General features: G+C 57.4%; 1 long non-coding RNA gene across 1 annotated transcript in view; it reads left to right on the forward strand.

Annotated features, from left to right (window-relative positions):
- The window catches only part of LOC120892023 (uncharacterized), a 38,115-nt gene extending 34,888 nt beyond the window's left edge, over window positions 1–3,227 (forward strand). The window contains exon 3 of the long non-coding RNA XR_005736658.2: window positions 1,820–3,227. This is a non-coding gene — a long non-coding RNA (uncharacterized LOC120892023). The remainder of the gene's footprint in view (window positions 1–1,819) is intronic.
- Window positions 3,228–14,649: the final 11,422 nt, after the last annotated feature.

Here is a 14,649-nt window from a genome sequence, read left to right on the forward strand (position 1 = left end):
CACCACAAGGGGACTTCTGAGACAGTCAGACGCTCTGCTGAGCTCTTTATTAAGAACGCCATGGAGCTGGGCGCAGTGGCCCACGCCTATCATCCCAGCGGCTGGGGAGGCTGGGGCAGGAGGATCAGAGTTCAAAGCCAGCCTCAGCCACAGCGAGGCCCTGAGCAACTCCGTGAGGCCCTGTCTCTAAATAAAACACAGAACAGGGCTGGGGTGGGGCTCAGGGGTCGAGGGCCCCTGGGTCCAATCCTGGTACCCCCCCGAAGTCCCCCTAACAAGAGTCATTGGGATCCTGTAGTAAATTTCTCACTGCCTGGGGCCTCTGATCTTGGGGTGCCACAAGCTCTGAGCTTTGTCACTGGGGGTTCAGGGAGGCCACTCAGCTAAGCCTCCGCCCTCCCTGGGTGACATGCAGTGGCCTCCGTGGCAGATGGAAGCAGGCGTCCCCAGCTTTCAGGAAGGCGCACAGCCATTGCCTCGCTGTGGCCGTTCAGTTTGACGCCTGGCTTCTCCCTGGCGGGAGAGGCCAGCCTTCTGCTCCTGGCAACTGTGGCCAGGGCAGGGACAGAGGCCGGCAGGTCTGCCCACCCGCCCGGAGCTCCGTAGCTGTGGGGAAGCAGGGCCAGACCCCAGGGGACCCTGCTGGTCTCCCCACTGCTGGCTTCAACTGCAGCGCAGAGGCGGGGAGTCCTGGAGGGCAGGCGTCCCCCACGGAAGACCCTGACCCCCTCCAGAGCCTGCCTCAGGGGACCCCGCCAGGCAGGTGGCCGCAGCTCTGGAGGTGGGTCTGAGGGAGCAGCCCCTCCCCGCCTCGGGGGGGGGGGGGGAGGTGAGGGTTGTCCCCGGGCTGGGCCTGCACAGGAGGGGAGGCTGTCACTCAGGCTTGCTGGGCCCAAGGACGGGGACAAATCAGGAAAGCGCGACCATGCGATTTTGTCGTTGTGCCAACGTCCCGGAGTGTGTGCACACACTGGGCAGCGCGGCCGCTGGCCCCTGTGGTCTCCAGCCCCAGCGAGAGGAGGACCAACCCGGGACCGGGAGGCTGCTGCGGCTGTCACCCAGGCGACGCCTTCCAGCACTTGTCTTTCTTTCTTTTCTTTTTTAAAAAGAAGCAGCAGCAGCAGCAGCAGCAGCAGGAGCACCGTGTAGGTCCCTAGGTCTGCACAGTGCGCATGCCCCAAGACCCGCAGCCGGTAGGGCGCCCCCGCTCGCCTCACCAGCACCGCAGTCAGTTGCGTGGTGTGCGGTGACGTCAAGCACGCATGACGCCACGCCAGCACGACAACATGACGTCACACCATGACGTCACACCACGCCGTAGCACACGACGTCATTAGCAATAGGAATTTTTCGGCTCCCTTGTAATGTCACCGGCCCAGCATCGCACATGCAGCCCCACATCCTCCAAGGTGGTGTTAGGTGGCACGTGGTTGTACAAGGACGCGGCGGCAGACACTGCAAATCTGATTTGGCCCCCACCCAGCCTCAAAGAATGAGCCCCTTTATGAAGATGGGAAACCGAGGCTCAGAGAGGGCAAGAGGTTCACCCAAGTTCACACAGGAGGTGGACGAGCTCCGAGTGAGCTCCAGGGACGGAGCGATTGTAGTTCTTTTCGGTATCTGGGGCAGGGCGAGCCCTGAGAGAGGTGACACACCATGGATGCACATTTTTTTTTTCAGTAGCTCATTCATAAAAGTAAAAAAGCAACACATGAAATTCTTTGTAAAAATATATTTAATTTAACCCGTGCATCAAAATGCTCATCTCAATATGTATCAATGTGGGGATTTTAAAGCATTTTTTTTTCTCACCTTAAAGACGTTCCCTGTTTGGACAGCCCAGCTGACTCGGATTGGCCAGCCGCCAGGGCTGGTGGGCGGTGCACCACGGGATCGGCCCAAGCTCAGAGGGGGCTTGGAGGTTGCGCAGAAGAGCAGGCCCCCCGGCTTTGGCTCCCTGCTTTCTGTCTTCTGCACACGACACCTGGGCCACCGGCCGGGCTGCAGATTGCAAGAAGACGCTTCCCACGCGCGGGCGCCAGGCTTCATGGGCAGAGCGTGAACTGGCTCATCGAGGACTGCTGTCCCCATTTTGCAGTGGAGGCAACCGAGGCTCAGAGAGGGAAGGTACTGCCCCCAAACACAGCTTGTACCTGCTACAGCCACCTCTGCTGACGCCCCTGCCGGCGCATCCAGCCCAGAGCCGGGGTGAGGCCGCCTCCACAGCCCCAGGAGAGGCTGCCTCCAGTGCCTCTCAAAGCCGAGGGCCATTTGCATGTCCTTGGAGAAGTTGAGGTCCTTTACCTATTTCGGAACCGGGTTGTTTATTGATTGATTTTTTTTTTTGTTCTTGAGTTGTGTGAATTCTTTGCAGAATTGAGATACGAATGCCGTATGTGCAGGCCTGCTCATTTCAATAATTCAGAATAATTATATTGATACTTAGAATCTGCTAAGATCTCCTGATCAGGCTAAGCGTTCTTACAAAAAATGATTGGCGTGGGCGGGGGCGGGGACTCTGGGAGGCACCCGGATGTGCTCTCCGCCTTGGTGCTGCCGGTGGCTCTAAGGCATAGGCTCAGCCCCGCACTTAATCCTGCTCAGCCTTGGGTCAGTCATACTTCAGTGAGATAACTTAAAATTAATACAATAAAAGGTAAACCGATGAAAAAAGCACACAAATAATACATTAGCTAGGGAGAAGAAGAAGGGGAAGAAGAAAAGGCGGAGGAGGGGCGGGGAAAGGCCGGCTCCCCATTTGCAGAGTGACTGGGATCCCCAAGGGCCAGTCACACTGGACATGCAGATCCCCAGGTCTGTGCTGCGATTGGCTGGTTGGTACCCTGGGACCTGGTTTGTTCTGGAGGCAGAAGGACTGAGGCAGCTCCCTGCCATTGCGCTTGGCTGTGTGGCCTTGGGCAAGTTACCTCACCTCTCTGGGCCACAGTCTGTTTGCCTCTGACAGTAGTATCCTTGTTACAAGATCCAAGGAGAGAAGAGCCATCAAGCAGGAAGTGTGACATGGACCCTTGTCTGTAACCAAGTCAGGATGGCGCCTGGCATTTTGCCAGAGGGAGAGGTTTGTGAGGTGGCGCCAGCGAGCCATTAAGCGTGGAGGTTCCTTATTGGTTGACTGCTGTATCTAGTTTATGTTAATTAAGATAAGCTGTGTGGAATGTATAAATACCCCTCCTGTCCTACAATAAACGGCTCCCACTCCTGCTGTATCAATCTACACAAGTTGCTCCCCACCCCCGTTAGTTTGCTGCAGCTGGACTGCGGCAGACCCTGCCAAGGGGTACCTTATTTCTCAGTGGAGGCCCAGAGAGGCCAGGAGGCTTAGCTGTGGTCTCTGGGGAAGGAGTGAGGGTGTTGGGTCAGAATCGAGGGCTCCGGGACCAGGAAGCTTATCTCCACAACTCTGCCCAGCCGCCGCTATCTGGGAGGAGTGACCTGTCCCTTGCTGGATGGCCAGTCCCCAGCTCACAGCATGCATCGGTCTCTCTCAGCCTGAGCTCCTCTGCTGGGCTTGGGGTCTGAGGACCGATTCCTGCCGTCAGGGAGGACGGAGGGTGGGAGGGGCCACCGGTCCCAAAGAGATTTCTCCTGGGCTCCGTCTGAGTGGGGGAAAGCGGGAGCCATGGAGAGCGAGAGAGGGTCACACATCTGCTGTCCCGAGGCGGTTGGCTCCCAGACCTGAGCGATGCTTTGGTCCCCCAACAAGCCATATCCGGTGAGAGGGGACCCAGTGCACTCCTCCAGAGGTGCTGACTGAGGCCATGTGTTCAGCAGGTGTCACTGCGTGTGTGACCCAGGCTTATGTTCACCCACGGGGCATCTCCTGAAGCCCACGATGAGTTCCTTCATTCACTCAGCCGCCTGACCAGCCTTTGTGCTTACGAACCACTGGGGGAGAGGCCAGGACCCGTGCGAAGCTGCAGGAATTCAGAGAAACACCGAGCTTGGGCCTCGACCTTCAACACGCCCCGTCTGCATGGGGGGAACACAACACCGTGGGCGAGTTATCACCAGGCCAGTTTTTACTGAAGAATGGCGCCAATGAGGAAGGGAAGGAAAACCTTCCCAGACAAAGGGTCATTTGATTTGGGCTCTGAGGAGTGAGTAGGAGTTCGTTAGAGAAGGGCATTGTGGGTAGTGGGAAGACCGAGAGCGAGGTAGAAGAGAAAGTAAGTGCCCAGAGGTGAAATGTCATTTGGCAGGACATTGTGTGTGTGTGTGTGTGTGTGTGTGTGTGTGTGTGTGTGTGTGTGTGCAGCTGTGTGTCGGGGGGGGGGGTGGGGAGGTCTTGGGCCCCGGGGTCTTGAGTGCTGTGCTCTGGTCTGTGAGTTCTCTGAGCTGGGAGAGGGGGCAGCAGAAGTTTCCATCCAGGGAAACTGTTGATCTGAATCTCACAGATGGGGCTGGATGGATCAGGGACTCTGCCCTCTCGGGGACTTCTTGCAATCCGAGTGGACAGTTGGCTGAAGTCTCCCCCTCAAAGTCCAGGCAGCTGGGACTCTGCAGCCGTGCCCCTTCGCTGATCAACGTCCTCCAGATGTCCGGTGTGTGCTGAGCCTACAGGGCAGGCACCACGACTGGATTTAAGATATATATATATCAAATTAAGCCCAGGGCTGCTTTACCACTGAGTGATATCTCCAGGCCCTTTTGTTCTATTTTTCAAAATTTTGAGACAGGGCCTGGGTAAGTTGCTGAGGCTGGCCTCCAACTTGTGATCCTCCTGCCTCAGCCTCCAGGAGCCGCTGGGATGAGGGCGGTGCTCCATCAGCCCTGTCTCTAACCTGCCTTTTGCCAGCTCTTGAGAAGACACCCTGTCCCTGGGTGTCTCACGTCCCTCCTTGGAGAAGGAGCACGGTACTGAGTACAACACGAGCCTGGCCACAGGACCATTCGCGGGTCCCACGTGACCACAGGCGGGCGGGGTGTGCGCTGGGGGGGGGGCTCCCAGCCCAGCGCTGGTCTTTCCCGGGCACTCAGACCCCTGGACGTCTCTGTGCCCACGGCCCCTCCTTCCCGGAGAGCCTCCTTCTGTCACTGCTGGTTTCATTTCCACCTTGAGGAGGATCAGGGACGGGCGAGCCCTCTCAGCTCCAGGACGGCTCATAAATGATGAGGAGCTGGGAATATTTTAATACGAACCGAGGAGCCTCGAGGACAAAGCACGCGCGCTCGCCCGCCCCCTCCCGCTCCCCGGAGAGCTGGGCCAGACTCCCCGGGGGATTCCTAACAAGGGGAATATTTAAGGGTTGGAGCCAGAGGTCTCCTGCGCCTTCTCTTTTCAGGGAAGTCACCCCGGCATGTCTGGTGCGTTTTTGAGTGACACAAAAGGAAGGAAAGAATATGCCAAGAACTGTCAATTATGCAAAAAAAAAAAAAAATCGCTTGTCCAAAAGATGATGTGTCTGGCTTTCTTCCCCACAGGGAGCTGGGCACTCTGACCAAGGCCTTTGCCAGACTGAGATTTTCTGGAAGCATTTCCCCTATGTCACCAGTGAGGACAGGTCACTTGTCCACTGGGGGTCACTTACCATCTCCTCCATCAGAGGTAGGCGTTGACTCCTCTCAAAGACGTCGCTGTTCTGACTCCTTTGGGTGGGTGACAATTTCCGAAAGGAACCTGGACTGGGGATAGATGATGCCTAGTGCAATGCGTGGGAGAAAGAACTGTTCAGTGAATGTATCAGTCATCTATGGCCACGGCAATGCTGCGTAACAAATAGCAAACAACCTTGGGAGCATAGAACAACAAACTGAGCTCTTTCCTTTCCCTCCCCTTCCCCTCCCTCCCTCCCTCCCTCCCTCCCTTCTCTCTCTCTCTCTCTCTCTCTCTCTCTCTCTCTCTTTCTCAGAGGTCTGCTGGATTGTTCTCACCTGGGCTGGCCTTGGCTGATGGCAGCTGGGTTGCTCAGGCAGGCTGGTGAGTTGGTTAGCCCAGGCTGGACTAGGATGGGCTCCCTCACGTGTTTGGGGTGGACTAGCTGATGGCTGGGGTGACAAGATGACTGGGCCCTGTGGCTCATGGGCTCCAGCTGCTGGCCTGGGGGCTGCAGGGTTCTGAAAGAGGAAGTGAAAGGTGCGGGGCTCCTTAAGGTCCAGCGTCAGAACTGGCCTGACATTTCGCCACATTCTACTGATGAAAGCAAATGACCTGGGCAGCTGGGATTCTAGAGGTGGGGAAAGGTGTGTCTCCTCTGGCAGGAACAGATTCAGTGTCACACAGTGGGGGCAGAGAAGTAATGTGTCTCACTGACCAGCTTCACGGGACCCCTAGGACGGGTCCTCTGCTGGGTCCTGGCGAGCGAGGGGAACACGACGCAGTTCCATTCTAAGGATGAGAAGTAGAGATCATGTTTTTTTGGGCTGGGGTGCGGCTCAGTGGTAGGGAATATGCTCAGCACGCACGAGGCCCCACGTTCAACCCCCAGCACCCCAAAAAGCCAAACCACAAAAAAAGAAATAGATGACCAAGACCCAGAGTGAGCAGAGCCAAGGGGGCAGCTGGCAGTCAGGGAGGGCTTCCTGGAGGAGGCCATTTCTGATCTCCATGGTGACCTCGGAGTGGAATTCTGCAGGGTGAAGGAAGGTGCCAGGTGGGGTGGTGAGAGGGAGAAGCCCGTCCCAGAAGAGGGGGCAGTGTGCACGGGACATGGGCACGAGAGCCCTGGGAGGAGGATGACAGGTCAGTGGTGTTGTTGGAGATGCTTGTCAAGGACTGGTTCAAAGGAGTGAGACCAGGCGCAGAGGGAGCGTGCAAGGTGGCTAGGGCATGATGTGCCCTGGGATTAATGGGTTGTTGGCTTTAGATGGTCACTGAGCCCGGGAAGGGGGACTGAGGGACAAAGGGGCAAAGGAAATGATGACAAGATCGCCGGCTTCTATAGTAATAACATTTCCCCTAAAGGCTGGATCAGCCTCCGGCCGGGCTCTGTGCTGGGAACTGGGGCTGTGAGTCCAGGATGATGGCTGCTCCCAGAGACCTCGAAGCTGTGAGTTGTGCTCAGTCCCCAGCTCTCTGGGGTCTGCAGGAAGATCTAGAGGCTCTGTCTGCCGCTCCTGGCCCTGCGGCTCCTATCCCGGGTTTCCTCCCCTCCTGTCAATCATGCATACTTAAAATTCTCTGGACACCTCTGGTCACTTACTTCTCCTCCTCCCGACCCAGATGATCTCAAGATGGTGAATCTCATCAGGGTGGCCACCAGACCCCTTTTGTTGACTTCTGATTCTTTTATTTGGCGGCGGTGGGGGGTACTAGGGATTGAGCTCAGGGGCCCTCGACCACTGAGACCCGTCCCCAGCCCTATTTTGCATTTTACTTAGAGACAGGGTCTCACTGAGCTGCTTAGGGCCTCCCCATTGCTGAGGCTGGCTTTGAACGCACGATCCTCCTGCCTCAGCCTCCTGAACCGCTGGGATGACAGGCGTGGGCCATGGTGCCCGCTTGACTTGTGATTCTTGAGACTGCAGGCCAAGCACACACCGTCTTCTTGAAACCACAGACACGCTTCTCCCTGGGCGTGGCTGAGGAGCCTCTGTGAGCACGTCTCTAGCCTCAGCCGGTCCTGCCACTCTTTGCTGAGGTTCTACTCCGCGGCTGGACCGGGTTGGGTGTGAGTAGACCCAGGTGATATGGACTCACGGGTTTTCTCCCTGGGGCATCCGCAGGATGGTTGCTACGCAAGTGCTGTCCCCCTGAGCCGCACCCCGGGCTGCCTGGGTGCTTTTTAGAAGGATGCGGAAATCTGCTTTGTTTCTCAGTTCCTTCTCTTTGAATCCAGGGAAATGGCCAAAAACATAACCCAGCAAGACCCAAGCGGCCTGAGATGTCCACTGGCCCACGCTGGATAGAAACGGGTGACATTTGCTGCCTTCCAAGACAACTCCCGCTGACCCAGGGCCCTGGAGCCTTGTCCCTCCCTTTGCCAGGAAGACGCCGGGGCTGGCTCGCGTCCCTGCTCCCCCAAATCCGTAGCCTGGCAGTGGTTAAAATGTGATCCCTTTTATTCCAAGTAATAGAGACGAAGTTCTCGGGCCTTCGAGGAGCATCAATCCGGAGATTTATTAACCAATTTAAAATACTATTGTCTCTCACTTCACAGCAAGATTGAGGGGTGTTGTTGGAGGAGCGTAAAAGGCAGTGCCTGGGCCTCCGCGCCAGGAGGGTCTGTACCTGGGACTCAATAGATATTCATGAACATTCCCGTATTTAGTGAAGGAAATAACTTAATACCGACAGTGCGGGGGAATAATAGCTATTTCCTGGCCGGCTTGCAGGGCTCAGAAAATGAGATTGCCCCGGCTTCATTTTTCTTGTCTTTCCCGCGCTCCCTGCCAGGGCAGGCGGCTCTCGGGATTCTCTGTGCATTGCCAATGAGCCCTCCGCAGCCCGGCCCGGCCCTCCCCCAGCCTCCCTCCTGGCCCCACCACCTGCTCCGTCCTTGACCTGGGCTTTGTGGGAGGTCACGCTGTGCCCGAGTTAGTCATCCAGGTGGGGACGGAGGGAGGGCAGCGGTTGGGGCCATTTGGATGGTGGTGACATCTGTTTGGGGGCTCCTGCCATCGTTCACTCACGGCCTCATCCCAGGGCTTATTCATTGACTCGTGAATTCATTCATTCATTCACTCACTCATTCATTCATTCTCTCACTGCCTCATTTGCTCACCCAATAATCCAGTCATCCATTCATTCCTTCTCTCATCACCTCATTCATTCTTCATTCATTCATTCACTGATTCGTTCATTACTTCATTCATTCACCCATTCACTTATCAGTGCATCCGTTCATTCATGTCGCATCACCTCGTTCATTCCCCCAGTGATTCATTCATTCATGATCTCAGTTCAGGCTCCACCTCATTCCTTCCTTCACGGATTCGTTCCTCGGTTCACTCACTCCCTCATCAACACGCTCCTTGGGGCCTCATTTATTCGCCCCTCGTTCATCCGGCCACTCTTGCATTCATCGGTTCCTCCCTCCCTCCCTCCTCCCGCCCTCCTCCCCTCACTCATTCGCTCCTTCATTCACTCGCTCAGTGTTCTCGCCATGTCTTCCTACCCAGCACGCGGTGCTAAGAACCAAAACGTGACCACGGTCCGTCCTCTCTTGGGGCTGGACCCTTGAAGGAGATGCCCAGTAGAGCACTGGGGGCCCCCAGGGCTGCCCACAAAGGGCTCAGCAAGGCTCAGAGGAAAAGGAGGTGTCCATAGGTAGGGACGGAGGAGCAGGGGGGCCTGAGAGGGGGCACGTCTCCTAACCACGGCCCCTCCTTGGACTCACTGCGTGGCCGCGGGTGGGTAGGCGCTGTGTGGTGGCCCCTCTGATTCGGCCTCATTCTCTAGTGAAGACACGAGGCCCGTTTGCTCCTGCAGACCAGGACCTCCCTGCACCCTGCCCTGAGTGGGAAGCTGCCCCGCTGGGACGGCCCAGGGGTGCCCTGCCCTGTGGCCCTGGCAGGGTTTCTGCCCTGATGATCAGAGGGTTCTGGGGTGTGGTCCGCTTCCTGGGTGGCCATGGCATCTGGCAGGAGGTCATCTGTGTGGGTGACACCTACACCGTTCTGACTTCCCCGCCTCCTCCCCTCCTGCAGCCCAGTGGCTGCTGGCCCAGGTCCACCCCTCGGTTCCATGGACCTTTTCCCAAAGAAACTCCCCTCGGTCAACCTTGAGAGTGCCCCCATCTCTGTCCGGCTGACCCGGGTCTTTTGGGCCCGCCCCATGCAGGTCAGAAATCCTGAAGTCAAGCGTCCACTGGGCTGTGTTCCCCTGGTGGCCGGAGGCGAGTTCATTGCCTGCCTTCTTCCAGCTTCTAGAAGCCCCTGCCTCCTTGGCTTGTGGCCCCTCCCTTTTGTTCCCCACCCTTCCCGCCCCTCCTTCCTCTCTGCCTCCTGCTGTCCCCCTCTGACCCCGTCTCTCTCCCCTGACCCCCTGCCGTCTTCTTACAGGGACTTTATGATGACATGGCCCGCCTGGAGAGGCCAGGATGACCCCTCTCCTGAAATCCTTAACTCAGTCAGACCTGCTGAGGTCCCTCTCACAGGTTCTGGGGATTAGGATGTGGCCGTCCTTGGGGACCATTTTTTTCAACCTATTACAGCTGAGAAGATTGGACCAAGACGTCACACTAGGATAATTTCACAAATCTGTCCCTTGACCCTGTCCTAGGAATTACCGTATATGACCAGGAGTGAGCCTATCCCCTGATACTAGATCTCCTGAGTGACCTTGTGCAAGTCACTCACCCTCTCTGAGCCTCCGTTTGCTCATCTCTAACATGAGCCTTGCTCTGGATCTGAGACCAAGTTCTCATGAAGATTTCCATGAGTATCAAAGTTCTCAGGGGATCAGTGTCCATGACTGTGTATTTGGTCAGTCCACACACCCACATTCCAACCCCCAGCCCCAGCTCAAGAAGGAAAGGCTGTGTTGGGCCCAGGGCAAGTTTCTGTGCCGGGGCGGACGGCTCCCCGTGTCCCCTTGCTGACAGAGTCCATGGCAGGGAGCTAGGAGCTTGGTGGGGGATTCGGGGAAGTTAGCTTTTAAGACAGCGGGGAGGCTGGGGAGGCTGGGGAGGCTGGGAGGAGCCTCCTGCTGGCTACAGGGGGAAGCTGGGGCTGAGACAGCTCTCCTTCCCCACCACGTGGCTCTTCACCCCCTGAAGGACAGGACGAGCACCCCCCTTCTCCTTCCAGGACCCTTGGCTCTTCCTGGCCTCTCCCACCCCTGGCTTCCCCTTGGCCTGCTCCCGCCTCTTCCTGCCGTGGGAGGACCCAGCCCAGTGCAGACAGCCCCCTGCTCCCACCACCTACGGGAGGCCACTGTGTCCACGCAGTGGGGTGGGGTGCGGGGTGAGTCAGGGAAGCAGATGGCAGCCAGGTCACAGAGCTGCTCAGGGCAAAGGGCTTGGGATCTATTGGAAGGCCATGGGAAGCCGTGGAAAGGTTTTAAGCGGTGGCAGCTGATGAGAGCTGTATTCTAGAATGATCCCTGTAGATGCCGGGGAGAATGGACTCCAGGGAGGTAAAGGTGAAGGTGGGGAGACTGTTGACGAGGCTGCTCTGATGGTTCAGGCAAAAGATGATGTGCCTGGCCCCGGGGTGGGCATGAACAGGGTGCAGGGAGGTGGGAAGACCTGAACAATGCTAGAGATCGTGAGCGGGTGTTCAGTAGATTTTTTTTTATTGTTGTTGTTGCTATAGCAAAATACTCAAGGCTGGATGCTTTATTCAGAAAAAAAGGTTTATTTGGATCACAGTTCTGGGGCTCTAAGAGCATGGCACCAGCATCTGCTCAGCTCTGGATGGGGCCTCATGGCTGGTGGCATCACATTGGTGGGATCATGTGCTGCACAGATCATGTGATGAGACTGGGAGCAGGAGAAAGGGCTGAGACAGCAGAACTTGATAGAGAGCAACTGGATTTCACAGGAAGGGACCTGCTCTATAAGCCAGCTTCGTTTCTCTGGGGGTGGAGCTCCCATGATCTAACCTCCTCTCCTGAGGCCCCACCTCTTAAAGGTTCCACCACCTCAATACCGCCAACCTGGGGGTCAAGCTTCTGCTGCCTGAAACTCTCGGGAACACACACACTCACACCCAAGCCGTAGCAGACATGGACTCACCCAGAGCTGGTCATGTGGGCAGGAGGAGGTGAGGCTTCCGGCCTGGGCGCCTGAGTGGAGCTTGGACCCATCTACTAGGCGGGGTCTGTGAAGAGAGGCAGGGTGGGGTGGAAGGAGAAGGCAGGCTCACAGAGCACCGTGGATTTGGGGTGCTGCAGGTCACCCCCAGGAGTGGAGGAGACAGTGAAGGATGTGAGTGTCCACAGCCCTGGCGGGAGAAGGAACCCTTGCCACGTGGCTCGGCACGAAGGCTGGCCTTCCTTCAGGGCTGCGGGGTCCTTCTGGTGGCCCCCCCTCCCCGCTGCCTTGACCTGCCCGCCATCTCTGCTCCGGGGACACAGGCGTCCCTGTGGGTGCCACACCAGGCAGGCATTTCAGTCTCCTGGGAGACCCTTGGACCTGCTGTGTCCCCACCCCTTGCACAGGGACTTCCTGCCCCGCAGCCTGTTGGCTCTGAAGCTGTGGGGTCACTATCCACAGGTGAGTCCAGGAAACCTCTGCCAGCCCCGAGTGCCCCCGGCCTCTCACCTGACCTCAGCCGAGGGCAGCAGGTCGGCTGCTTCTTGAGAGGCCCAGAACCCCCCGCAGTCCGTCCCCAGCTGGCCTCTGCAGCGTCCAGGGCAGGAGGTGCCCGAGTGGCCCTGGGACTTGAACAGAGACCTCACCCAAGGCGGGTGCTGTGGGGTTCCCTGGCGGCTGGGAGTGTGAGGTGCTTCTCGGGTGAAGTCCACAAACCATTGTTTGGCTAAACCCCCTTCATTCATTTGGAGATATTACCGACACCCCCCGTGTGCCAGCCACGGGACAAGCTGGTCAAAGACCTTGCTTTCATAGAGTGCCTTCCCCTGGGGGCAGATGGTACATGAGGGGACCATGATGCTCTGCAGGGATAAGGGTTATGAGGATCCACAAAGATGCCAGCTGGAGAGGGCACAGGTTCTAGGTGGCCAGGAGGTTGGGGAGATGAGGTTTCATCAGGGACCAATTGAAGTGTGTCAAGAATATTTCAGGTGGAAGGCAGCTGTGCAAAGGCCCTGTGGCAGGGAGAGCTCAGGGCTAGGAGGGAGGAGGATGGAAGAGAGGTTGACGGATCCAGGATCACACACGACTTCATGGAATTGCTTTGGATCCCCAGAATGACAGAAGCATCGAGAGCCTTCGCGGAGAGGGACCTCATCAGCTTTGGTTTCGACAAGATCGTTTCTTGGTGGTGGTGGTGGGGGCACTAGGGGAATGGGCAAGAGAAAGTGGGGATCTCCGTTCAGAAGTGATGTCCGTGCAGATTGGCCGGGGAGGGGCAGAGGGAGTGGGCCTTAGCTGGGTGTGGAGTGTGAGGTGAGGGCAGGACAGGGGCTGGCACACAGCATCAGGAGGCATGGGCTGGGCCAGAGCTCCACCTTCTTGGTCAAGGCTGCCCCTGTTCACGGTCACGGCTGCTTGTAGAAACCACTGGTGGCTAAGAAGCCCCCCACCAAAGTCCTCCTGACCCCCGAGTGGCTTTTATCACACAACCTGGAGGACCAAGGTGGAAGCTTGGAAAAAGTTCCATTTTATAAATGGAGAAACCGAGTCCAGGACAAGGGACGGCGGCTCATAGAGGACACAGCCACAGGGGCCGCTTCCTGGGCTGGGCTTTCCCTGGCCTCAGGCAGCCAGCTTTGCCCTGAGGTTGGGCTAGCAGCTGGAACTCAGCCGGGAGCGTAGCCCTGGCCCACAGTAGGTCCTCTGTCAGTACCAGTGCTTCTCTTCAATAAGTCCTAGCTCTGTTGCCAATCCCACGCTGTGCAACCTTTGGGTAGGGCCTTGCCCTCTCTGGGCCTTTTCTTCTCTAGGGGAAGGTGGAACGGGACACCTTCCAGGGCTGACATTCTGATGTAGGGAGGTCTGCTGCTTCTGCCAGGTCTGGGAGAGCAATGTGGCCCTGTCCCTGCGGAGATGTCTGCCCTCTGGAGCAGCCGTGCCCAGAGCCGTGGGGTGCAAACTGGAAACGGGGGCAGGGGACCCGGGGGACAATCCTCGGCAGGCCCTACAGTGTGTGCTGGGGTTTGGGTCTCCCCCACCGAAGAGTGGCTTCCACGCTGGCCGCTGCCCGTCTCCCTCAAAGGGCCTTGGTGGCAGCCGGGCGTCACCTGCGTGGCAGGACGGTGAAGTCCGAGCTCTCCCTGCAGAGGCGGTGGGAAGGGCCTCCTAGAGGAGGGGCGGCCCAGGGCCAGGGGGCTAGAGGGGCCACCAGAACAGAGCCCAGGAGCCATGGGCACACAGCAGGATGTGGGGTGGGGGGAAGTCCCCGTGGTGGGGCGCTTGAGCTTGGCCCTAGGTCTGTCCCCAGGCCTTGTGGGATTGGTGCTTTCAGCGTTCTGACCCCCCTGTCCCAGCCTCCAGGGGGATGTGCCTCTCTGGCAGGGACACTCTTCCTTCTCCCACCCCCAGAACAAGGGGACGGTCACACAACCCCAGGTCCGCCTACCGAGACTAGAGTTTCTGCTACCTGCAGAGTTGGCTGCCGATAGACCTAGAGCTGCTTTTCATCATTGCGTCCACAAAGGGAGAGACTTCCTGAGACTTCGACTGTGACAAAAGAACGCACACACCAAGAAATGGAGAAGACATTTTCTTAAGCACCTGGATCCAGCCATGCCTGAGGCTGGGACCTTGGATTTTATTTTGCTGCATGAGACTCTATGCTTTTTTTTTTTTTTTTTTTTTTGTAGGCTTAAGGTTTTTGTTTGTTGTGAGTTGGGGTTATAACAGCTCACCAAGAGTTCTCACTGCGGGCTGGGGATGTGGCTCAAGTGGTAGCACGCTCAGCTGGCATGCGCGGGGCGCTGGGTTCGATCCTCAGCACCACATAAAATAAAGATGTTGTGTCCACCAAAACTAAAAAATAAATATCAAAAAATTCTCTCTCTCTCTCTCTCTCTCTCTCTCTCTCTTTAAATGAGTTCTCCCGAGGCATGTGGTCCACCTCCCTGGACTGTAGGACCCACTGCAGAAGACGCAGGAGGCAGTCTCG

Source organism: Ictidomys tridecemlineatus, chromosome 2 (genome assembly GCF_052094955.1).
Source record: "Ictidomys tridecemlineatus isolate mIctTri1 chromosome 2, mIctTri1.hap1, whole genome shotgun sequence".
Lineage (NCBI taxonomy): Eukaryota > Metazoa > Chordata > Mammalia > Rodentia > Sciuridae > Ictidomys > Ictidomys tridecemlineatus.